Raw genomic sequence first — 26,786 nt, 5'->3', positions numbered from 1 at the left:
GTTATCCTTGTAAGTGAGACAATCCTATCCTCCTGCAAAACCCTACAAGGAACAAGGCCAATAAGACTCAGCAACAAAGCCTGTTCCCTCGTGACCTTTGCTATGTTTAGGAAGAACAGCTAAAATAAGCTCTAATCCTCAGCCAGGCCAAATACTGTTGAGAACAACTATATTTAACCCTTTTGATACACTGTGTATGCAAAGCGTCTGGACAGCAGAACATGTTTATTATCTTATACGGCTTGCTGCTATGTCAGTTACAATATATTCACTGGATATGGCCTTCCACCATCCTAGCATGGAAGCAGTTAACTTCTCCAAAGCCCACTACATCAGAACATGTCATACTCCGGATTTTTTGGTCCTAATGGGATATGCTGGTTTAAACAATCATTTACATAAGGCCTTTGTTCAAATGCCTTCCACATTTACTGTGGTGATCTCCCCATTCACATGAACAGGACTACGCAGGCAACTTCCTAGAAAACCAAAGAGTCTGAATACATTTACCTGCAATTTTAAATTGTTAGAGAAGCAAGAAATCTCACCTCTGACACATGCAATCTATGCAATGTAACACTTTCCCAGACATACTGCAGATATATAGCAAATGGCTTGAGCAAATGATTTATCTGCCTTTATATCCAATAAATCTTTTAAGGAGCCACTTAATTTTTACCTATCAGTTTCCATATCCATAAAGTGGGGAAGTATTTAGCAAGGTAAAAATATATATATATATATAATTAAAGAGAAAATATCTATGAATGCAGGATATACCTGCATCTCAGGATCCAGCTTTACACATATTTCTATTAACCGAGGGATAGGCACACACATGTGACAGAATGCTCTGTGTAGTGCCAGTGCTGCTTCAGAAGCATCCTTGTCTAATAATCCTTGTAGGTCTCCAAAGCTTTTCTTAGAATTTTATTGCTTGCTACAAACATGGAGAAGGAGACTTTCAGAGGCAAAAGTGAGAGTTGAAAGAACTCAAATCCTACTGTGTTGAAAAGACAACACGAGCATTTTGCTCCCCTTTGCATGCTTAAAATCTCACAGACGCAGTTTTGGACCTTAGACCTTTAACACTGGATTGGAAAAGAACACTGATTTTTCTGAATCTAGGCATTGTCTGCTCTTCCTTGCATTCAGAACCATCAAACAGAACAGAAAGATATGTGTCCCTTCTTTAGCATCTCTTTGACCTCTATTTTAATGTTTTTTTCTGTTCCTATTTTAAAATAATTCAGTAGTGAGTGTGTGTGTGCATGCACTAAACTTCACTCTGAAAATACGTATTAAAAAAAAATGCAAACCCACAAGAACAATTTGTTCCAATCTGCTTCTGCAAGTTGTTAAGGGGGAAGCTCAGCTGTCGCTGCCCTAATGGGCTTTATGCAAAGAGCTTCCTGCCAAGAACTGCCACAGAGCTCCAGCCTTTGCCTTTGCTAAGGCTTGCTGTGGGTCTTGAAACAAATGGAGTTGATCTGTATGATCTGAAGAAGAGCATACCAGAGGATGCAAAAGCAATAGATTCCAAGACTGGAAAATCTTGATGCTCAGCTATGCAAAGGTGGACCCAGACCCTGTTTGTGAGTAGGAGATGCTACAGAGAAGACTCAATGAACAGCGTACGAATGGAGTGGGTACACAACAGACTGGCTACACAACAGACTGGGTGCACAACGGACATGGAGTCAATTACCAGCATGGGAAAGCAACAAGTTCTCTAGATTCCTTCACTACAGTCCTTTGACACTGATGTAAAGATGGCAAAGACACAAAAGAAAGGAAGCAAATACAGTTGTGGTGAGGCTTCATGTGAGAACCAAACCTGTATGAAGCCTCACATGAAAATATGTTTGCCTGCTGCAATATCTTCTCTAATGGAGACCTTTGATGTGACATAGATATCCATATATAACTATTGGAAAACTGCCTTGCTGCTTGGCTAAATTTGATTAAAAGGAAATTTTTACTAAAAGAAGCTTTGGCATGATAACATGGGGGTTACATGGTATGAAAGAAAAGAATTAGACTTTGCAGGGATTTACAGCAAAGAAATTCTGGAGACCCCAGGATATCAGCGTCAATGGTTTCCCACAGGCAGGTTACGTAGATTCCAGTCTAAGACCAGTTCACGGGTAAGTTTTGCCTGGGCCTCAGTGGGACACGTAAAGTATGACATTTCATGAAATTCTGTTGAAGATCCTCTAGTTTTACAATTCTCTCACCAAGCAGCTGTTATCACAGCCAGTGGGCCCCACCCGGCTGTCTCACCGGAGCCAGACCTGTACACTGCTTCTTTGTAGAGCAAGCCTTAGTAAAATTATGTGGTAAAAGTTAATTTAGTATCTCTCTTTTAGGAGAACATTGAGATATGGAAACAGGTCTGTATTGGAGCGTAGTCTGCTCAATATCAGTGAACAGATGTTACAGTCATTATCTTTTGGGCACCCAAAAGTGGACCTTAAAATCTGCCTTCAGAGGCAGACACATACAATTCTAAAGATCTCAGCTAACCACCACTGCTCTGGGAAACACAAGGGCTGGAAGGCAGATGTGCACTCTTGGAATCCCACTGTGACTTGGATTTCTGTATCCAGTTACTGTCTCAACAAAGACATTTGTAAAATGAAGCTGTCTTCACCCTCCCCCTTCTCTCTTGCTGCATTACTGGTATCTATTTTTGGTTGGGTTTTTTTTAAATGTTCCACTTAGAACATTTTGCTGTGTTCTTTGCCACAGTGCTTGAGACCTCTGTGCTCAGGATGCAAGCGATGTGTACCTGACTTCTTTCACAGAAAGCTGGAATCAGAAAGGGGTTCTCCTTGACCTACAAATTCCAGTTTTTTAAGTCTTAGCAAACTGAGTAAAAGCAGGGGAGAAAACCCCTGCTGATCTGGATGCTTCTGTGTAATCTTTTGTACATACCAAATATTATGTTGTTTTATTTATTCTAGTCTAGTTAAAACGGTAACATTCTTACCCACCTATGTGTGTGTACATGTATACTGAATACCAAAGATTTATATTAACAACTGTTCCTGAATAGAAACAGTCAGTTATACTTCAGTACTGGTACAACAGCATTTACGGTACAGACTGGATACATGTATTACTATTTTATAAGGAAAAACATACCCTTATTCGATCAGTTTTACATACAGAAAACCTCCATGCAGACAAAGCCCAGGGAGCCGAATGGAGTTGAGGACCCCGCTTGCCTGCCCCTCCGTCACCCTGGGGTTTGCTGCTGGCTGTGGCTGTGATGAGGTGTGGGATGCCCTCTAGTGATGCAATGTTCCTATCTTTGAAATACATTTTTGCTTCCCGTGTGGCTTTTGAGGTCTCTGGACAAAACAGCAGCTTGTGGCCTAGGCAAGGCAAAGCAGTTAAAAGAATTAGTGATAATACCACCACATCCTCAGCCTGGGGGAAAAAGAGGTACTGTGCACATGTCACTGGGCTGTTCAAGTCCTGCTTTTCTGACAGGATTGCGTGGACCCGGGTTGGCAGGCTGCAGAAGGAGCCTCACACAGAACACCTCTGTCCCAGGGAGTATTTCTGTGACAGCTACCTAGCAGGAAGAAGGAAGACTGAGGGAATGATGGCCTGAGTCCTCTTGATCCTCGGTTAAAGACTGTCTCTGGCAGAAAGTCTTGTCTGGGAAAGTGGATTTTAAAGACAGGCCTCTAAATAGGTAAGAATGTAAGAGCAGAAGAATTAGGTACAGGTAAGAAGGCTGTAGACAATATTAGAAGAGAAAGGAAGCCGTGACCCAGTGCTTGAGTGTTCAGTGGGACACAGGCTCTAACTTCAAATCAATCTTTAGTCATTGGGGAATATACGTACACAAGGCAGTAATTTCTATTTGCTTATCATGCCTCTAACTTCCATTAGAAAGGTGATATCCTCATGCTCTGACAACGGCCAGTCTAAGGACTTGGCTCATGTTGAAACCCATTTTCCTACTTCTCATGAACCCCACGATCAGACCCTCCACCTGAGCCTGGAAAAGCCGTAGCAATTAGGACAAGCCTCTTGTCATCCTGCAGGCACAGAATGCAAGCGACATTGATACAGAATGGAAAGTGAGTATGAAGCATACTCCAGTGACTTTCTGCAGCATCCATCTGGGAGGATGCTGTCCTTTCCCGGCAGCTAAGCAGATTCCCCTAAGCATAGTAAGGCACTCCCAAACGGAACTGTTGCTGTCAATACCAACTTTAGTAAATCCTAATTTCTTCTAATTGTTAAGGATCACAGGGTACTTGCCACACTGAAAGTGTTTACTGGGGTAAACCTGGCCAAATTAGAGTTAGTGTTACCTGTCTTCACGTTCAGCTGAATATTTTGTATTCAAGAGGTGTTACAGCAGCTTAGAAGAGCCAAGACCAAGGGGGATGGAGTGTGCCCTTGTATAACTGGATCAGCTCCATCACAACTATTCGATTCCAGAAGAGGTCACTAACAATCTGTGCCCTGCGCCTCTGCCAGGACGCAGCAGAGAGCGGCCGCTGCCTCCCCTTTGGCACCAGAAGAAGCATCACGGTGCCAGACACAAAAGAGAAGATCGCTTACTGAAAGGCGAGCTACAGCCAAGTGTCCAGCTGCACTGCCTTCAAAATGTATGAAAAACATGTAGCATTAGAAAAGCACTGTGGAAGATGGCAATTAAAGCTCATCTACACACTAACTAGGATTAAGTCAGTTTTAAGATACTACAGCCAACACAGAGACTTGCATTGAAATAATTGTCAGAATCTAAATAGAATTCTGTTAATTTAGTTCAAGGTGTAAGTAGACAAGCCCTTGGTTTTGAAACCACAGTAGAAGAAACAAATTAAACTTGCCTCCAAGTAAGATAAGTGGTAAATATTTTGATGTGCTCAGGATCCCACTAAACTAGGACACCTGAAATCCATCAAGCAAACACTCTTACATCATACAAATAATGGCAAAAAACTCGGTGACATTCATCATTTTCTTTTAAAATGTCAAACAAGAGTGCAAGACTGATAGCCCAGCAACGCTGCTGCTGCTGTCAGCAACTCATTTAATCAGTTGAGGTGTTAATTCTAATAATGTCCTGGACTCCATTTAATTTTGATTACATCATTGTTTTTTCTCAGTCAAATTGTGCACTGCTCAGGTTTACAAATAAGGGCTTTGTATTTGATACTGTCTTTCTCCATATTGAATCTTCTTACTGCTGCTTACACTTTTGCTTATATTATATTATTTGGCTGAGATTTGAAAAGCTAAATCCCCATCTGCTCTGATACTGAAGATCCGACGGCACATTTAATTTTGAATAGCCATTTGCCCCAGATTCTTGGTTAAGATTCTGCCCACGGATAATATTCACAGCATGCTAGTTCCATCGTCACCTTCTTTCCCCTAGACATCGGTGCATTTCAGTGATGCTATCAACTATGAAATACTGCTATTCTTGACACATCTTCTATTCTTGTTCTTTCAGGTCTTTTGATCCTCTACCATTTACATAGCTTCCTTACTTTAACACCAATAATCCAAGCTAAACTACAGTGCAAGCCAATAGGGAAAATAGCTCCAGACCTTGTATAATAAGAAAAAATAAATTATTTGGTATCTTAGCTGTTCAGCAGCTTATATGAAAGCAAATAAGACAATGTTTCTCATTATTTGAAGCATAGCAGGCAATTCCTTTCAGGAGACAAGTTGCAGGTTATTGCTAGTGAAATGATAACTCTCCTTTAAGGGTCAGCAGCTCTTTTAGAGCCCTTCCCTCCCTTCTCCACCCTCAATGAAATGGATTTTAAAATAGAAGATACAAAAATCCAAGAATTGTTCTTGCTTATATGAGTAAAATTATCCTCCAATGTAAACACACAGTTATGCTAAATAGAAGTTGAATGTGGCCAGAAGGGATGAAAGACAAAGAAAGAATTAAAATAAAAGCAAATGGAAAAATGGGAAACTAGCAAATATAACTTTTAAAATAGCTCCTGTGGTGATTGCAGGACTAGAAAACCACTTGAATGCAGCCAGAATGTTTATCACCTCCAAAGCAGAAATCTTGTGAAACCCAGGTCTGGTAGCTTTTTAATAGCAGATTGCTGAGATTTTTAAATATCTATTCAGTACTTAAAAGTCCAGATGTTTTATATAGGAGCAGATTAAGAGCATTTCCATACTTGCTGCTTTGCTTCTAAAGCCAGAAGAATGACAACAATGACAAAAACAGGTGCTATTGCAACGATCTTCCTAGATTGCACTTGGACGTCAAAATTTATATCTGTTTATGTTAATATTATGGTAATAATTTCTCAGTTTTGCTAAAGACACATAAAATTTATATGTGATTTCCCAACACACATGAATGTGTGGAAGTGGTCCCAAGGCTGAAATTCTGTATAATTGCCTTTGCGGCAGAGTTCATCCTTCTTATTCAGGTACTATAACTAATTTATTACATGTGTCTTATGTCTGAGCTTGTCAGCACTTAATTATATCCTAGAGAACCAGCTCGTCTGTCCTGACAAACTACTGCTCTCAATGTTGCTGTTCTTATTAGGACATGGAGCACTTGTAGCTTAACATGATATAACCAGTAACGCAACAGCAGATCAGCTCAGGATGGACTGCAGCCTCCTGTGAGCCAGAGCTGAGCCATCTAAACGGAGCATGAGGTTTGGGCTCTGCAGCCACCCTCAGTGTCCCTGAATAACAGTAGTAGCTGGGACCTGAGCCTGGGGTTCAGGCAACCACTCAGCTAGCCAGGCAAACTCACCCACCGACTGTCAGGCTGGGAACTGTCTTCACACGTGTACTCATACACATAGGCACTCACGTTTAAAACATTCAGTCTCACCAAAATTCATGTAGTTTAGTATAAGGCTAGTATATACCTTTAAGTAGCTTTATCTGACCTTTTAAAACCAGACAGTTATGTTTCACCCACTTATATATTTGATCCCAGTAACTTGTGTTTAACTAAAGCATGTCTTTCCTGAAAGGCCTGTATTTTAGATTCATAACAAAATGCCAGCTCTGGGACCTTGAGAATCACTACAGAGCAACTTCATTTGAACAATGTTAAATTTTCGGTGGCTGAAGCAATGCAGTTTAAAATGTATTTGCCATTTTGCAGAATTATTCTGGTTTGGTTTGTTTTAGCTTTTCAACAGTAACTGTTTTACTTGATTTTTGTCAGAGTTTTGTACTATATGCAAAGACAGAGTCAACCTGTCCATTACAAATGGTTCATCTTAACTTAGATACAGTAAAGCACTCAGTCCAGGGTAGGACTACTTAAATTATTAATTGCTAAATATATTTTCTCTCACTCACCCTTTTTTTTAAACATTTAGTAATTTAGTTTTTAACAATGTCATGCCACTGCGGCTATGGACACCCCACTTTTCCATTTACATAATAACCAGATCCACCCTTTGCTCGAAGAACTGTTCCCTGTAACACCACATTTTCTGTGCCACGGAAGCATTGAGATTATAGGGAGGATCTGTATGATTGGGTTTGGATGCTGTGACTTACTGGGAAAAAAGGAAGTGGATATTCCTCCTTTGTGTAAAATTCTCTAGGCAGGCCACATACATGCAGGAGCAGACACAAGAATATGCTTTGTCACATAAACTTCTATACCCACAGCACCACTGAAACTTTAAATAGTTCACACAGCCTGAGAGTGGCTTAGAGAAAGCATTTCTGGATAGTTTAATGTCTATGCCAATAAAGCCATTGGTTGAGCTCGTCTTTTTAATGCTTTGTGTGCCTTGGAACACACTTTTACTACATGCAGTAGTGTGTCTTTGAAGGCAGCAAAGCTTTTGGATTGGCACAGTTACAGTGCTGGGTGAATTGTAACATCCTGGAAAATCCCTTTTAAATGCCAGACTAGGACTTGGAACACATCCAAGCATTTGCAGCAGGCACAGCAAAACAGCTTTTGGAATTTAGCCTCCGTACTATGCAGACACTTAAAAAGGTATAGACACATTCTGTAAAGCTAAGAGCACTTGAAGTCAAGCAGCATAAAATAACCCAGGACGGTGGATTAACTGGTGTAGGATTCAGTATGGGGAAATTATGTGCTTGCCTGCTGGATGAACAGGGGAGGGGGAGATTGCTTAGGATGCTAAGCCTCAGGTTCATAATAAACACACTTAGAGCAATATCAATTCTTCTCCAGTGGCTGGATACAGATTTTTGGAGGAAGACTTCTTAACTAGGAGAAGTTCCAGCTGTTTGCAGGGACTAATGGTTTGAGTATCCCAAGTGCTAACTGATAATGAGAGCAGATCTCATTCCACCATGAGCTACTTCTCATGCTAGCGAGAGAGCCCTCCTTTCTGGCTGCAGTCAGCTGGCTGCTCAAGAGAGGAGCTGTTTCAGCTTCAGGCTGCCAGCTGGTAGGAAACTTTCAGATGGTCCCCTGCCATCAGCCATGGCCTGAGCAGGAACCCCCACAGCTATTAACTCATTTGGGATCTTCCCCAAAATCAATAAGCCTGAAGCTAAACCTATAGGTACAGATCTCCAAATCCCTAACTCACATCTGGCTGGCTATAAGTAGCTCATTTTCTTTTAGGTGAAGACTAGCTATAATACTTGCAGTCTCTCAATTACCTTTCCAAAGTTAGCTTGTTTACAGAAATTAAAATTAATCCTAGTTTATATTTCTGGGTCCTGCGAATCAATGGTTAAGCTGTAGGCATTGCAAAGCAAGCTCAGTTTTTGTTAAGAACAGCTATATACCTTTAAAGCAGTCTTTGCCCTAGGAATGCCTCACCCTTGCTGTTACACACTGTGTTATGGCATCATTAGCCAGCTCAGGGCTTCAAAGGCATATTGTCTGGTACGCTTGGGCAACACTGGCAGGTTTTACTAGTGTCTTGCATGCTAGTTTTCATAAGTATTTCTGAATCTCAGTGTTTGAAGAATTGTCTAAGTGCTAAGGCATGGGTTTATAACAAATAGTGAGTCTGAATTTATAGCACTGCTACTGCCATGCTTATTGCAATGTGAGTTCAGAGATAAAAATGTGTGCTCTGGTTTCAGACTCTTTCCTATCTTCTGATGTCACCTTTATTTGATGTTATCTTTGCAAGATGAAACAATATTAAAGTGTATCCATGTCCTTTACTTTTCATTCCACCGTCTACTCCTCAGTGGGTACAGCAGTATCTTTAGGCACATGCCAATCACTTCTCATGGGTTCCTTTTTGTGACCTAAGGTAGTCATTACAGATCTTTTTCCAAGTGATCATAGAAAAATTTGCATTTCTTCTCCTCTTTGATTAGACTAAGAAATGCTAAAGAGGCCTGGAAATATTTCAGAGAGTTTGCTTCTCTAAATGGCATAGATTATAGCTGTTTGGTGATTTGCGCCCTTCCCATGCTTACAACTTTAGTATAGCTCAGTGCCCATTACCCTGGGGCACTGTTATCACTGCTCATCTGAGATACGACCAAAAAAGACAGACTGCTTTAAGCCAGGGTGGCACAAACTAATGGAAATGAGGAAGCCACAAACTCTTTTACAGAGTCTTGAGAGCTTTGCTTAATACTTATTCACAAGAAGTAGATCGCTACTTATGAAGCCTTAGTGGTTGGTGATATTGGTACACAACTACATTTTTTGAAATATTTCATCATCCATGACAAAGTAACCTAAGAATAACACAACAAAATAAAGGAAGTTTTTATATAAATGAAAGGACACTTCTGTGCTCACTAGAAGATTTACACAAACTGTCCATGGAACATCTAGTATGATGCAAGCCTGTATTTAATGCAGTGTTATTCTCATGTCCCTAAAAGGCTAAAATGCCAGGGTTTCAGCAGCATGTAAGGGAAAAAAAGAAAAGCAAGTGTGGACGTGACAGTGTGGATGAGCAACTTGATGACAAATTGAGCAATGTAAACCAGTTTTTTACTGTGTTCTAAAAAATGGAAAGTTTAGAGTCATCACCTCACCATGAACAAATCTGTTTTCCCCCAGTTCCCGGGAAAGCTTGTTTTCCTATTTAACAGCTTAGAACAGCTGTATGCCACTGGGACAGTGAGATTCTGTGATCCTATAAAGGTGATGCCCAGTGGCTAAGGCATAACATAAGCCATGCTAAATATGAGGAAGAGACCGTGAGCTCTGCTAGTGAACCTGGGAAATCAACATAACGAGGCAGTGAGATGCTGTTATCGGTAAATAAATGGCTGCTTTTTACACACAAGGCAGGAACTGAAGCTCACAAATACACGTGTCAAACCTTCATTGGTTGATACATCCTTTTGCCCACTTGCAACTTAAATTTTTGTGGCATTTATAGCTACTCAGGTGCCAAAAGCACTGGTAATGTAAAAGATGAGGTAGCAGGCAGAGCAATAATACTCTAATACACAGGCTGAGTAAGACGGAGATGAATCCCAGACTTCTGGAAAACCATAGGTCACAGAAGATGAAAATGAACACTTGGTGTGGTGATACAGTATCCACTTGTTCTCTTTCACCCCGTCCCATGTACAATGCTCCTAGATGTCCTAAATATTTTGCTACCATTTCTGTTCATTGGGTAGGCGTCTTTTTGAATTAAATATTTACACAGACTGCTCAGTATTTCCTCAGAGGATATGGGAAGCTTGAAGTCCATCAGCATACCACACAGAAAATGCCTAGATTATTTTTGCCTGCATGTAGTACTTGACATGTAGCCAAATGAAATTTCATCTACTGTAATAATGACTGTCCCAATGATTTACTTATCTTTGCATGGACATTACAAGCTCCATAGCTTTTATCCACAAATTTTGAAAGCTTATGGTCCATTTTTTCCAGGTCATTAATAAATTTAAGACATCAGTCTCAACAGCACACCCTAGAGTGGTCAATTATTATTTTTGCTTCACTGCAAGATGCAGTCATTCCTAACAACTATTTTCCTTAATACTGCATTTTGTGTTGAAACCACACATTTAGCTTCCTTTTCTAAGTGGTATTATATAGGCGTTATCTTTGTGTCCAAACAGTGAAGACTCCAGACAATGTGTAAACTCATATTACAGAGTCCTCCTCAGTATTTGTTGAGGTTCCAGCTCCAAGAGATCATCTGAAGATGTGTTCACAAAAAAATACTGTTGGTCAAATTTGGAAATCATTCAAGAAAAAGAAAACCCTGATATACTGGGGTTTTTATCTAGCAAGGGAGGATTAGCAGGAAATTTTCTATGGAAAAGAATATATTGAGTGGTCTGCTGTAGCATTCTTACATCAGAGCGTCTTCATTGGCTGTGGTTAGAAACTGGATGTTTGCAATTGCTTATGTGACATGAAAACTCTGAACAACTCTCGGTGGCTGCCCAGCATTCCCTCTGAAACTTGTAAGGGAGCCCTGAACTGAATGTCTGCTGGGGTCAGGTCATGCTGCGAAGTCAGAATTATAGACCTAGTTGGCCATGGAAGAGACAACCTTCCAGACTGGCAGTCTCTCTTGGTTTTATGCCACTATGCAGCCAGTTGACAAAGTTATTTTATGGGGTTTTGGGCTTTAACTGGAAGCATTTACTTTTGAAGTAACATAAAAGCAAGCCTCCAGAGTTTTTCCTCCTTCCATCCAAGAGGATTTTTAGGTCTTGACGAGCATATACAAACAAAAGATGATTGATGAGAATATTTATCCTCTGCTGCTTGTTTCATTTACTAAGCACTTGGGAAGCAGAGAAAAAATGTAAACCAAAACCAATTCCTAATATTTCATGTGCAAGAGAGGAAAATTTTTTTGTAGAATGCTCTGATAGTCCCATAAAAATGTTATATCTGGAAAATAACAGCAGCTCTTTGGGAAAGGGATTTGTTGAGATGACTGACTTCCCAAATCCTTCCTCGGAGTTCATGATTCATATCTGTGAGCCCTCAGTCAGAAACTGAAGTCATTCAGACAACCCATTACTTTACTAGCACACCACTAGCAGGCTATTACCAAGGTGTTTCACAGAGCACTATTGGTCTGATGACTGCAGAGGTTAGCTCATGCTGCCAGACAGTACTTCACTTCTCTTTCTTCACATCACTAAGAAAGAAATTCCCACTGGGACACTCTTGATACCCAATGCCATGAAGACATAAGTAAACGGTCAATTCTTATAACAAAAAAACCAATTTATTTCTCTTATAGTCCATCATCCTAAGCTGACAATGCTGCCCCATGAACTCTACAACTGCCCACTCTCACAGAAAAGCAGCATCTATGGTACAATTTTTGGTGATGGACAGTTAACTACTTCAGCAATGGGATGAAATTAAAACTTATTTACACCAAATACTATGTCATTGTGAAGGATGCAATCCTGTTTACTCTTACTGCACTGGCAGCCAAGCTCCAACTGCCCCAGATGGAGCAGATTAATTTTGATGCATTCCTCCTCTCTGAATGTCATTCACTGATCGTGGCTCTGCAGTCCAAAAGCTTCACTCATAACTCTACCAAGTGTCAGAAATTATGGTATTTATTAAATCTCATTCTACATTTAAGATTGGTGATAGCTAGAAGCGTAGGGTCATATATGTTACAAGGTCAAAGAGAGTCATAAAATGATACAATAAACACGGCTGGCTGTACTCATCTTGAATCACGTGTCACTGAGGAAAAAGTGTCCCTCGGAAGGGAAGAGCAAACCAAGTGTACGGAAGGCAGAATTGGAAAGACCACCGCAAAACAAGCATATTCCATTTTCCCTTTAGAGGCCTCCCATCTGGAACAGTACAGGGAAGAGGAACAGTTCATATTGTTTGTGGCCCATCGCTAGCAGCCATCTGCTGATCTAAGCAGCTGTGTTTATAGCCTTCAAGGTAAAGCAGTCATCCATCTTTTCTCACAGCCTGCTCTTATTTCAGTGTATGCTGGTACACGAGAATATGAAATGCAGTGTCTACTCATCTATGCTACAGCCAAGCAGAAGCCAAAGCCAAAACCACGGGATACCAAAGTGCAGCTGACCATTATATTAAGATGCTTGGATCTCTGTCAAAAAGCCGTTCCCTAGACTTACAGCTCTGAACCATGACAAAAAAAAAAAAAAAAAAAAAAGACAGTAAGACAGTTTACCCTAAAGTTGCTTCCTGCAACCAACAGAAAGTGGTTCTTGACACAGGCCAGCAAATTGATGCCTTTCTGAGTACTGCTCAAGCTGCCGAGGAGTTCCATAATCTAGCACACTTAACCCCTTCTTCCTATGCAGGCAGTCCATACATTTGTGATGTGCAATTGTTTACTCCCCTCTGCTCAGAGCTAACATCCTTCCAGCAATTCTTCCTGTGCATGAGTACCAACAGAGCATGTGGTAACTCCATTCGCTGCATGTGGCCAGCTGTACAATTCCATTACGCAAATGACAATGCTGATAATTAAAAGTATTTATCAAGTAACCACAGAGGAACAGGGCTCTCCTCCATGGCCAAGCCGTACTCTTCATCGTTGTGGGACTATACAATGCGCCTGTTATCTTTGCTACAATTGTCTCAGTAGCTATCCAAGACACCGGCTTACAGTCTGTATTTTTCTAGGATATGACTGACTTTCATGGGATGTTCACAAAACAAGGGGCCTGGCATTTGCGATTTGGCATTTAACATCTGGAAAATAGCTTTGAAAATCCAGCCTATTTCTCCCTCCTTTTCTAAAGAAGTTCACCTTCGAAAGATGAGAACTTCAGCTAGAAAAATAGAAGGGCATGTCTGCCCAAGACACATGCAGAAAAGAAGTTTCTATGGGACTTATTTTAATGTTGGTGTTTTCTCAGATCTCTTTCAAGAAAAAAGACAAAACCACACAGAACATCATAAATCAACCTGGCTTTGAGTATCTACCAGCAATGTAAAGTTTAAAAGGAAGGGAAAACAGAATGAAGCACTAAATAAACTCTGAAACTGTTTGACTTTCACACAGAAATATGATATCACAGAATTTTCACTCATAACCACCTTCTATAAATGGAATTCAAGGGCAAAATGATGTGGAATTCATCTGAAAGGAAAAATTGGAGAGAAAACAAAAATGGGACTTCAGAAATTTTAGAGCAAAGAAAGGAAAGCAGGTCAACAAGCAGAGAAGTCCTGAGAGAGAGGGCCCAGCTGGAGAGACTGGAAAACTGGAAAGCTTGTATCCCGTTTGCCCATACTGCTTGTGCAACCTGAGCAGTAAGACCATTCATTCCACCAACAGAGTGACCTAATCTTATACTTGAGTAACCAGATGCCTTTGGAAGTAGATGATGTTTTCTTTACATATCTACGAAGAACTATTTCCCATTTCTTTGATTAACCTTACGATTCCAGCTGGGATTCGACCACCTGGGGAATAAAACTCTAACCTACCAAGTGACAGTCAAGCACACCAAAAAGCTATCAGAGTGTAAAACCTATTATTTGTAACTCAAGACTGTATTTAAGCTGGCACCTCTGAAGTTCGTCAGAATTATTTTCTCAAAAATGTCAAAACCAGTTAACAATTTGCCAAAACCAAAACAAATTTAGTAATGCTTTTGATGACTCTGATAAGACTTTTCAAGAAAATGTTATGGTCAACATTTTACAGATATCCTGCCTCTCAGTTTCCAGCACTTTAAAAATAACAAAGATCTAGATTTGATTTTTATTGTACTGAAGTTATTTTACTCCTTTCTTGCTACAAATATGATATGCTATTTCCAATATTCATTTTGAATTTTCAGGGGGGTGGGGGGGTGGGGTGTGTAAGCAACATAACAACAAATAAGTGGGAACCAGTCAGGAATTGATTTAGAGAGAAATAATGAAGAGTTCCCCTAACCATCAGACAGATGAGGTTTTCTAACAGCTTTCCAGTTCTGCAGTGGTGACAAAATGGCACAACTGTTTGTTAAAAGAAGTTAGTAAATTTACTGAAGACACTGTACGACCTTGACATCAGGTCCCTGAACTTGATGACATGGGTTCACATGGCTAGAGCAAAAAACACCTGATGATTCTTCTTTACAGCCACACCACGGGTGTGACATTTGATCCTAGGCAACGCACTTAACTTTTGTGTGGTTCCCTGTTTCATAGGGATCTTGAACTTCACTGGGTAATACTATAAGCAGGCTAGGACTCCTTGAGTATAAGCAAGGTAGGAGAAAAACAGATTTATTTACATGTATAAAGATCTTTGACTAGTTCTGACAGTTGTTAATTGCCACTTCTGGGTTTTTTCCCTTCTGCTAGAAAACATGGTCCTCAACAGAATTTAGTCAGAATTTATTGAATAATATTTTGAGGGGAGAGAGAGAGAGAGAGAGAAAAGGTGGCAAAAAATGTTGCAGTCACTTGCAACTGTTAAAATGTGTCTTGCTGGCAGCTTCATTTGGAGGAAAAATATAATCTCCAGTAAAAGTGATTTATCACAATGACACATCTCAATGCAGAGCTCAGCAAGAGCCACTTAATACACACACAAAAAATGAGAATGAGAGGCAGAACACAGAAGAGAATAAAAACCCTACATTTCTGATACCTTCAGAAATGACAGTCATCTTCTCTATTCCCCACAAAAAGGTAGCTTGCTCACCAGGCTCCCAATCCAATCCTCTGTCAATTGCACATTATCCATTTGTCTGAATTTTTTTCATTGAAAAGGACTTATTCTTTTGCTTGTTGTTTAATCAGAATAAGTTTAAAAAATTCGTATCACGTAAAAATTTTAAGAAAAAAATACCAAATATTCTAAAGGTTTAGGTTTCTAATTAAATTGAAATGGAAACGTCTGGCTACCATATTTTCACCCAGAAATTAATATTCTTAAACCAAAACTGACGACTTCTTTCAGCACTTTCATTTCATCAAAAAGCGATTTTCTTTGGAAAAAAAGGATAGAAAGCTTCTGATGAGACATTTTTACATAAAACAAATGAATTAGTAAGTCCTCACAAACTTCCTGGTTAACTGTCATGATAGCAGTAACAGAATTTTGCTCTGTCTGTTCTGAAAACACAAGCTTTGCTCCCCCGTGTAACAGTCACTTTTCACGAGGTGTTAGCAGCGGAGGACCAGACACAGCTGAAGAGGTCTGACGGCATGCAGAAGGCTGAGGCACGCATACCCACAGCTCTGCACTCCTTCACACACTATCTTCTGGTCACACAAGTCTAGTCATGCTGTTCCCCTCTAAAGGCAGTGCGGGTAACGATGTACAAGAATTACCAACTTCTCCTCTTAGCACCTAGCACTTGGACAGAAAGTACAATCATTCCTTATGACATTGTCCAGGCTCACAAAAGATGACATTCCTAGTTTAGAGGGTGGCACAGTTAATGCAGTATATATCTCCCGATTCTGTGACCTGCTCAGTGCACAGACAGGACTGTTTGAGTGCTAAAACAAACTAGAAGTGTGAGACAAAAATACTCACAGCTCCTTTCCCTTCTGTGAAGGCGTTCATTAGAATATTTTTCAATGCAAGACGAAAACTGGCCAGATGACAACTCAGATTTAAGTCATCAGATACTGTCAAGGCTTCTTAAGAGGAAAAAAACACAGGTGTAGCATTTACAAGCTCTAGTGCCAGCAACAAGATTCACTAGTATCCAACTATCCACTAAAGAATGGCTCCATTCACTCACCTGCAGCATAATCCTTACAACAAGGCCAGCTATTCAGTCTTGTGCCCTGAGCAAAATCCTACAAAGGAAGACAGTTTTATTTGGCATCGGTTGCTATGGGTATCAGTGCATCTTGCTTTTAAATTAGCTCAGGTGTGGTTTCAACAGTAGAAATAAGGGATGTTGTGGAATTCTAGAAAGCCTGAGGACACAGTTCCCTTCAGAGATCAAATTTACAGATGTTATATTCAACACCATTTCCTAAAAAAGAATTCCTCAGTAGGCAGAAACTCTGTTACTAGCTGCATTGGGATAAAATTACAGTAATTCTACTACCTTAAAAGTTCTTCTCAATTTAAAATCACCAAAAAGATAGAGATTTACACAGCTTGGTTCCAGATTTCCAGTCAAAAAAAGCTGGGAAAAGAATAAAAATAGTAGCAAAGCTATGCAGTAAACACTGTCTTTGTCTACTTACTACTCTACAGAGTACCCTAGTATAAAACAACAGAACCAGCAATAAGCAATCACAGAGCAGCAGAGTTTGTGGGAATTAAGCAAAACAAGGCACATGGATTACACACAGAAATCAGTGAAATGTCCGAAAAAGATGCTATTTGAATACTGCATAGTAAACACTTTTAATACAGTAATATACAGTTATTTCTTCAAATAAATCATAAATGACCAACAGCAAAATAAAGATCAGTGAAGACCTTCATGGTAAGCAACTGAAAATGACTGCAGTTGTATCTTTTACTGCCTTGTATACAAAATACCAAAAGAATTGCCCAACAGATGCAAAAATAAACAAACTAACAAATGATTAAACAGCTCCCTGGCTGGGCTTTGTCTGCCAAATCTCTGCCTGGAGAGGACTTTTATGTCCATGTAATGAACCCTCAAAATTATGGACTTACAAAGGAAACAGCTGCTTAACCATAATGGTAATTACTCTGGTCAGATTGCAGAGCACCCAGCCTTGAGGCTGTGGCTCAGGGCACCCGTCTCGTGCAACACAGGGATGGAACTGAATTAGTGTCATTGCACAGAGCTTGTAGCCGACTCATCCGTATTGTTTGTCACAAGAAGACTGAGGAACAGGACGAAGCAGTGTGCTTGGCTGACTGTGTGGCAGGCCCTCCCAGGAAGGATTAAAGGCTGAGTGTCCTTGATACAGGCCACGTGGCACCATCATAAGGTGGTGTGGGATATCGGAAGTGACCGGTTGTGGCCCAGCTCCCACATCCTACAGCTTATGGCAGTTTTTAGACCACACTGAGAGTTAGTGGGGGCCAAGTTCTCCCATTGCCCTCTGAAGCTCACCAAAAAGACCATCTTGGGCTCCAAGAGCAGAGAGGTACTCCCTAATACCTGCAGTATTAAGCCTGAAGTTATCATTACTGCACTTCTGTCATCCCAATGGCCGACAGACCTGTAAGCAACTCCGGGTACACTGCTGTTCATCTTACTGATGAGTCTCCTTGATCTCACAGAAGGCAGTGCAGGCCCATCTGCTTCAGTAGCACTGGGTACTTGAAGAGAGAGCAGGGTGTGTCCTATCATATGTATAGCATGTCCTTCTCTAGCAAACATTATAGTTGGGGCAAACCCAGATAAAAACTAGTTGAGTGTCTTGCTCATGGTCATCTGGCAACTTGGAAGTGGTCAAGCCCAGAAAGCAGGAACCTGTCAGTTTTCTGTTCTAGTGACCAGAAAAAACACTGCTTCCCACAAGTGCTATTTTCCATATTTATATTGATTGCCTATTAACTGTGAATAGTCACAAATACAACACTCCCTAAATCCACCAGCAGGTCAAGGGAGGGGATTCTCCCGCTCTGCTCCACTCTCGTGTGACCTCCCCTGCGGTGCTGTGTCCAGCTCTGGGGCTCCCAGCATCAGAAGGACATGGACCTGCTTGAGCGGGGCCAGAGGAGGCCACGAAGATGATCAGGGGGCTGGAGCACCTCCCCTGTGAGGACAGGCTGAGAGAGTTGGGGGGGTTCAGCTGGAGGAGAGAAGGCTCTGGGGAGACCTTAGAGTGGCCTCCCAGTGCTTAAAGGGGGCTACAGGAAGGATGGGGAGGGACTCTTTATCAGGGGGTGTAGGGATAGGATGAGGGGTGATGGTTTTAAACTGAAAGAGGGTAGACTCAGATTAGATAGAAGGAAGAAATTCTTCACTATGAGAGTGGTGAGACACTGGCACAGGTTGCCCAGAGAAGCTGTGGCTGCCCCCTCCTTGGAAGGGTTCAAGGCCAGGTTGGACAGGGCTTTGGGGAACCTGGGCTAGTGGAAGGTGTCCCTGCCCATGGCAGGGGGTTGGAACTGGAGGATCTTTAAGGTCCCTTCCAACCCAAACCGTTCTGTGATTCTATGAAATTCTTCCTACACTCATGTTATCCAATAGATGGAGGCTAAGACTCCCATTACCACAGATCCTACCCTAAGTGGTGGAAACCACCGAACTGAAATGGACAAGTACTCTGGCTTGCACAGAAATTATCATTCTGATACATATATACCTGAGATAAAATCATCAATTATTTATTCAGCAGCTGACAAAGGCTAACAACATCTGCTCTGTAATTTCACACTGGCATGACCATTTTTGGCTCAGTGATCTGTGGTGTTACCTGCACAGCACCACCTAGGAAGTGCATCCACAGTGCACAGAAATGTTTATGTATAAACTGCTCATTCCAGCTAAAAGAGTGCTCAGGCTGTAGAAGTTGCTACAATAACTCATATCCACAATAGGGTACTTTAAAACGTGTCATCTGCCAAATACGTTTTCTGACAGAAAGTGATTGCTGATATGATACTAGATAATTTCTGTATGAATGGAGTTAAGCATGGTTTGTAAGAGACCAGGACAGCAGTATTTCAAGAAACAGACAACAGATTAGAGACAAGTGACAAGGCTGATCTCTGCAGCTGCAATTAACTGTCTTCCCTTCAGTCTCTCCTGCACAGTTCTAAGAAGGGCTACGTTTTCCTCCTGCTGATGAAGGTTGATTAGCAGTCAGGTGGGGAGAGGCTCTGGGGAGGGCATGACGCATTAATTAAATCACTTCTACCAGCTAAGTGATGACACTTTGATTTATAGCAGAGCTCATTCAGCTAGACACTGGCATTTCCTGGGCACCAAGATGAGGAAAAGCCAAGCTGGGAAGCAGGTGGGGCAAGAGGGGATGTGCACATAAAGGAATAGGAATAAACTGTGAGGTAAATACCTGCAGCTGATAGAGAGTATTTTCAGAACAGTGCTTGCAGGAGCAGTAGGAATGACCACAAAACATGAGCTAAAAACTATTTAATCCACGTTGCTTATACAGAGATTATTTAATTTTGTCTGCATCTATAAGAAAAGCTGCTTTAGAACAGAGTCATGTAAAAGCCTTTCAAATTAAATATAATATAAATTATTTCATAAGGCACATTTCAACCTGACACACTCAGTTTGTGACTATAGACATAAGTCAGTGCTATCTTCAGGCACAACAGCAGCATTCTCAGAAAGGGAGGTAGAGATCTCCAGAAGGCAGAGCAGGACAGCAATCCAGGGCTCAGTTTTAGATGCTATGCCCCAGCCCACTCCTGCTGCATCATCTGACAAGACTGACATCTCCTAAACACTGTGTTTCAATTTCTCCCTCTGCCAAAGGGCGATAATGTTATTTCACCAACCTTTGTAAAGGGTTACCTTTATCCAACTTTATCTATTTTGTTTAGGATTTTGACATTTGAAAAGGCTAACTTAAACAGTCTTCCCATTAGACAGCTTCTCTTTTGGTAGTAAGTCTACATATTCTTCCTTGTGAACTCTGTGGTCAAAATCACAAACCTATGCAAGGGAGAAAATACTTCTACACCCTGGAATCTGAAATAGGTCAAAGCATGATTATCATTACAATAGTATTTCACTCCCTATTCTGAGTCAACCATGCTTTGGTAATTCTTGGATTACTTTTTTCTTTGAAAGCCTAAAGCAAGTATTTTAGAACACTTCTGGTCTAAAACATTCCACTTACTGTACAGGCCAGCGGTATTTTTTTGTAAGACATATCTTTATTTTTGAACACAAAGGAGGTTTATTTGCTCACAACATTGCGTGAGCTGAACATTTTTTTTTTTTATAAAAGCCCTTTAAAATATATGCAAATTTTTAGCAAGAATCATTTTGGACCTCTTAAACTACACCAGGCTCAGTCTAGTTTCATACGTGACGAGGCAACATTTAAGGAAAATGTCATACAATAAGGTTGATTCAGAGAATGTATTCCTCTTAGTCAATATTACTATCCTTCTAGTTAGCCTGTTATGCTACAGCAGTCCTGTTTGAGACCACATCATGCTAGCTGCTTGTAAGAAGATTTAATAAAAAGAGAATTCTTATTCTCTAACCTTTCAGTAACAAACAAAATAAATCCACAAACAAACCACCTCTACTGATACGGCTTCCCTAGCCATGACCAGTAGCAAAATATCTGCTCTTGTAAATCCACATTCCAATCAGTAAAAGATCTCATGAGATCTTGCCATGCTTGGCACATGCACCATGTACATTTGTTTTATCTCATTAACTTTGCTTATCTAAATTATATTTCTTCTTTCAGCTCAAAGCCTTGCTATATCTTCTATAAACAATTTTCACCTCTCTCAATGCTTCATCTCATTTATAGGTGTGATTACTGTTACACTTGATAATATCTTGAACTTCCCTAGCATACCCCCTAGGACCTCCAAGTGCTGTATCGCTAATTTATTGTGAGAGTCAGATATGAGAAACCCTTTCCAGAAGCAGCAGCAACACAGAAATTTGGGTCATAAAGGTACTCTCTGTAGCAGACCTATACATAGATCAGTGTTTAACCAATATAATTTGTCCTTGTTAATGTTGTATAATGTATTTGGATTCTTTTGCATCATCAGCTCTTAATAACAAAAGACTTTATTTAACACTGAATTTGGTAGGCAGCTAGGTGGGGGTGGGGAAAAAAGCTAGCTTGCTTTTAAATAGATCCACATGCATCTCCTTTTCATCATTAGAATAAATTTCCAGAGAGGTGAACAGAGGTTTAGCTGCATGACTCTCATTAATGTTAACTTTATTTCAGTAATGAGTGAAAGTATAATCACTGGAGCTAATATAATCAGAGCGCTGAGACAAAAGTCTGCTGCTGTAAATACTGCTGAAGAAGATGACGTTAACAATACCAATAGGTAAGGGAAAAATAAGTGTCAGTAGCAAAATGACACAGTGAGGGTAAAGACCTTTCCTTTAGGTATAGTAGTAAAACTTAAAACTGACAGGAACTGTTGCACTGATGTGAATGCACTGACACTGGTCAGAGGACTGTCAGGCAAGATACTGAGCATGTCAGTACTCAGCTTTGCGAGCTGCTAGCAAAAACTGAGGAAGCAGTGGGCTAACCGTCCTGTGCCCTTAAAAGCCAGATAGGAAAGATAAGGAGGATTAAAGTAGTAGCAAAAAAGTAATGTTGAGATAAAAGAAAACAGCACGTGTATAAAATCAAAACCTATTGGTGACAGCTCCAGAAGACAATCCCAGTAATATATTGCACAAGAAAGACCTTATATAATGAAAAGCGTGAGAGCCATCATGCCATTGCACTCCATTATTTAGCTAATAGAACGATCTGAACAGAACAAGGCTGGGAAGAATTTTATAGTAATTAGCAAACCTGTTAGTGCCCATTTTTCTTCTGCACAACACACGAACAAAAGAAAAGCAGACACAGCTATTAAGTGAATCTGACAGGAAGACAGACAATGAGTTGGGTACCTCTGCAGAAATAAAAATAATACTTACATTTTTTATTACAAAACCAGTATACAAGGATTTTTAGCTTTGCACTAAAAAATACACTGCAATACTCTACTAAATATATAGCACATAATCATCCACATCCATGTACTACTAGTAGAGGAGGAACAGAGGAAACATAATATATACATCCACTCCATATAATTCTTGCAACATTCAGTACCTCCATAAGCAGCTCAGTATAAATTTATCCAGATACCATAAACACGGGGTTTTTTTAAATCATGTGGAACTGATCCACTGCAAGCTGTTTGTACCAAATCCATGATTTTAACCTTATAGCTACAAATGAAGTGTATTTATAATGACATGAACAAGATGTGCCCTTTTCACTTGATTTCAGTATCTTACTGACCCTTTGAAGACTGGAGCAGAATTGCTCTGAAATTGCTGATGCTCAGCAGCAAATCTAGGTGCTAAACCCTCTCACTTTTTGGATTAAGACAAAGCATATTTGGTTTTCCCATCCTGGCTTGCTGCATTGTCCTAGTCATTGTTATTGCAGATACCCAACCATAGCAAGAAGAGCCCTGATCAATATGTCTTTGTTGTGTAGACCTGAATTAACTACATCTCACTTTCCTTTGACAGCGACACAGATCACATGCAGCTGCTGCTTCCACTATAAGAAACAAGAATTCTGGAAAGCATATTCATTATCTGGCTGTTAAAAGCAGCGGAGCATGCAAGCCTCACCCTGCCTGGGTTACCTGAGAAATCAACATCTCCGTTTGATTAAGTGACTGCCAACTAGTCACCTTCTCACTCTAACCTTGATGCGGGAGGACTGTGACAAGTGCATATAGTGTAACATCACAAAATGTTTCACTGATGCTCACAAATAGATAGCTTAATTTGTTTTAATAGCCTGGTTCCTTGCAGCATTTCCACTGCAAACTCTGGTTTTGAGGGCAGAATATATCAGCTCTTTATAGGAAACCTACCTGAAAGCCAGCTGGCAGGAAGCCAGGGAGAATCCTGATGAGGTCCAAAGCTCTCAGTCTTTACCCAATTTACAGCACTTAATAATTTCCAAAGGAATTCCAACCTCTAGCACCACCATTTTTTTAGTTGTAGGACTCAGGATCAGAAAAATTGACTTTATAAAATCACAGCTCCTTAACAGATCTTCTGTAGCTGAGTATCACTTCTGTACCAGAAAAACCCTGGATGGATTTCCATTTTATATACAGAAGCAACTAACTCCTTATAGAGTGAAGTTTGATTTTTATTTCACTCACCTTGCAGAAATAAGAGGGCTGTCAGTTGCCAACTCCCACAATGTTTTTACGGGTCTCATGTTTGTTGCTTTTTTCCCAGTTGCAGCTGCTTAGTAAGGTGGCCACATAGAAACCTCAGTTTTTACACAAGAAAGAAAAATGAAAGCTCTACAGTTGTGGAGAGGAACTCAGAACTTTGAAACTTCATTCACATTCAAACGTCCATCTTCAGATGATAGACAAGCACAGTTCTCACTTATTTTTAAATTTTTTATGGTGTTAGAAGTGGTCTCGGCTTGTGATTGCTGAACACTTAGAGTTAGAACTCTCGACACTCAACACCGCTGCTTCGGTTCATGTATCACCAGTAAATCACCTCACTTCCAACTGCAAAGCTTTTATAAATAGGAATATGCATGATGCAGATAGAACCCAGCTTGAATTTACAAACTAGCAGGACAGGAAAAAAGCATGTTGAACACTGAGAACTAGTCTTCCCAGGTGTCACTAACCAAGGCAGGGATCACTGTTTACATATTTTTTTTAGAATCACTTTTCAGCATAGGGCTGGGCTTCCATACAGTGAGATGAAGGTTCATGAGCACAACTCATCCGGGCTCATTTTGAGAAAATAACAAAAATTTAAGTAACTACTCAAAAAAAAGTTTAACTGATGTTGGTACTATTTGGGCATTACAACAAATTCTAAATATAAACTTTTCACAATGAAAGACTGAGATCAGACAGCATGTACACCTTTCTTCTTCGTAAGTCATACTTCTCCTGCAAGCAAGCCTCACCTGCTGTTGGCAGCAAGCTATCATAATCAGGATAAATGCTTTCTTTGGCAACCTAGAGGTTTTCAGTAACTTTCAAATAAATTTAGAACCCTTGTTGCTGAAAAAGGAAATGTATGCTTATCAAAGCAAAACCCATACATTTGAGATGCATTTGCCTAGTGGGATCCAGGCCCAAGATCTGAGTTCTTAGGGACAAATGCTACATAAATGGGAAAATTCACTCTGCTTTCTAGCCCAGCTGACAGCACAGGTGCCAACAGATACTAGTTTTCTCTCATGAAAACTTTGGATGGGTGTGCCTTCGCAACCATGATAGCATGAAATTTTGTACAAACCCTCAAAGCAAAGGTGGACAGAGACACTGGAAAACTACAGCTAGTACCAGATTAAAGTGGGAGTGGAAAGAAATTGAAATTTCTTATCTGAAAACCAAGGGGGAGTGTTACACTACCTCTCCCTACTTAGAAAAGGAACGCAGTGACTATAGCTGAGACAGATCTGGTAATCATCAATTTGTGGTGAGAAGGACAGCACTGAGACTGAGACTTCTGGAGCACAAGTCTTATGAGGAGCAGCTGAGGGAACTGGGAAAAAAGAAGGCTGAGGGAAGACCTTATCCTTCTCTACAACTGCCTGAAAGGAGATTGTAGGGAGGTGGGAGCTGCTCTCTTCTTCTAAGTAACAAGAGACAGGACAAGAAATGGCCTCAAGTTGCACAAGGGGAGGTTTAGATTGGATATTAGGAAAAATTTCTTCCCCATAAGCATTACCAAGCACTGGAACAGGCTGCCCAGGGAAGTGTTTGAGTCACCACCCCTGGGGGTATTTAAAAGACATGTAGATGTTGTGCTTAGGGACATGGTTTAGTGGTGGACTTGTCAGTGTTAGGTTTATGGTTGGGCCTGATGATTTTAAAGGTCTTTTCCAACCTAAATGATTCTATGATCTTATGAGATCCAAGGCAAAGCAGGGGAAGGAGAAAAGATATAGGGGCTTGAGGAGAGGAAAGGGGGGGTGAAGAGAGAGAAACCAGAGCAGTCAGTGAGCTGAGAGAAGAAAAATGAAAGCAGGTTTAAGGGTGGCGGAGGTTAAAAAGCAGAACCACAGCTCCCTGCGGTGAGAGGCTGGGAAAAGGAGAAGGAAAACAGGGCTCCGGGGGGCTGAACCCTTCCGTGTCCCCCGGGCATGGGGGTGGCTGTGGCCTCGGCCCACACCCCCCACAGCAAGCAGCCAGTCTCTGCGTACCGGGGACACAACAGTGCAGGAGTGAGGTTAAGACTTAAATGCACATTAAAACACGGCCTTGTGTATGTTTGTTTTAACAAAAAAACCCAAAAACCCAACCCAAAAACCTGCAGCAGGCTCGTTCAGCTGTAATCAGGGGAAGCTTCTAAGCGAGTGTAAACAAAACTACTGCTGAAACAAAGCAACACCTTGGCGTCAACTGGCGTTAGAGCAGCACCGGAGCGCCCCGCCACGAGACCCCAGCTGCCGAAACGCCGCCTCACCTCCTTCTTCCCGGTCAGAGTCTCCACCAAGGAGCCGCCGGGCAGTGGGGAGAGGACGCTCCCGCCGAAGGCCGTGGCCTGGACACGGTTATGGAGCTCTGTCAACGGCAGGAAACCGGCCTGAGGGCCACGATGCTCCGTCCTGTCCCAGGGCCTCGTCCTGGGACCCAGTTCTTTACCACAGTGGCCACCTCAGCCCAGGGTTCCTCTCGCCCCGGGCTGGGCCGGTAATTGGGCCGGGCGGGGGGGGGGGGGGGGGGGGGGGAGCGTGAGGGGAAAAGGGCGGGAAAGGGGGCTGAGGGGAGGCAGCAGTGGGACTTACCCTGCGCCAGCCCTCCCCAGCGAGCCTCGGCCCTGGAAAAGCCACGGCCTCGACGGCAGAGCCCGCCCTTCGCACCTCCCGAGCCCGGCTCGGAGGAGGAGCCTTTCCCACTGCGCTGTCAGAGCGCCGCTCCCCTGGGGCGTGAGGAGAGCCGCCATGGCAGAGCAGCGCTCAGCAGCAGCCGGACAAATCGCTCCGATTTCTCCCCCTGCTGTGAGGGCCAGGGTTGTATTATTATTATCATCACTATTATTTTTAGTACAATAGCGGTCAACCAGGTTACCCTGGCACCGTGGCTATTTTCCCACATTAGCACCCCTAACTGCCCAACAGGTTGAAAACCCAGGCAGCCCTCAAAGGTAAGTTTATTTTTGTGGGTTTGGGTGCCAGGCCAAGGGTGCAGGGACAATTCCAGACAGTCACTCCAGACGTTTTCCTGGAGCAATGTAATGACTCGTGTTCTGTA

At 41.4% G+C, this 26,786-nt stretch overlaps 1 protein-coding gene across 1 annotated transcript in view; it reads right to left on the bottom strand.

The window, feature by feature from the left end:
- The window catches only part of SPRING1 (SREBF pathway regulator in golgi 1), a 79,829-nt gene that overhangs the window by 43,893 nt on the left and 9,150 nt on the right, over positions 1–26,786 (bottom strand). The window lies entirely within an intron of this gene.

The sequence above is a fragment of the Strix uralensis genome, chromosome 17, assembly GCF_047716275.1.
Source record: "Strix uralensis isolate ZFMK-TIS-50842 chromosome 17, bStrUra1, whole genome shotgun sequence".
Lineage (NCBI taxonomy): Eukaryota > Metazoa > Chordata > Aves > Strigiformes > Strigidae > Strix > Strix uralensis.
This window is presented reverse-complemented; position numbering and strand designations above follow the sequence as displayed.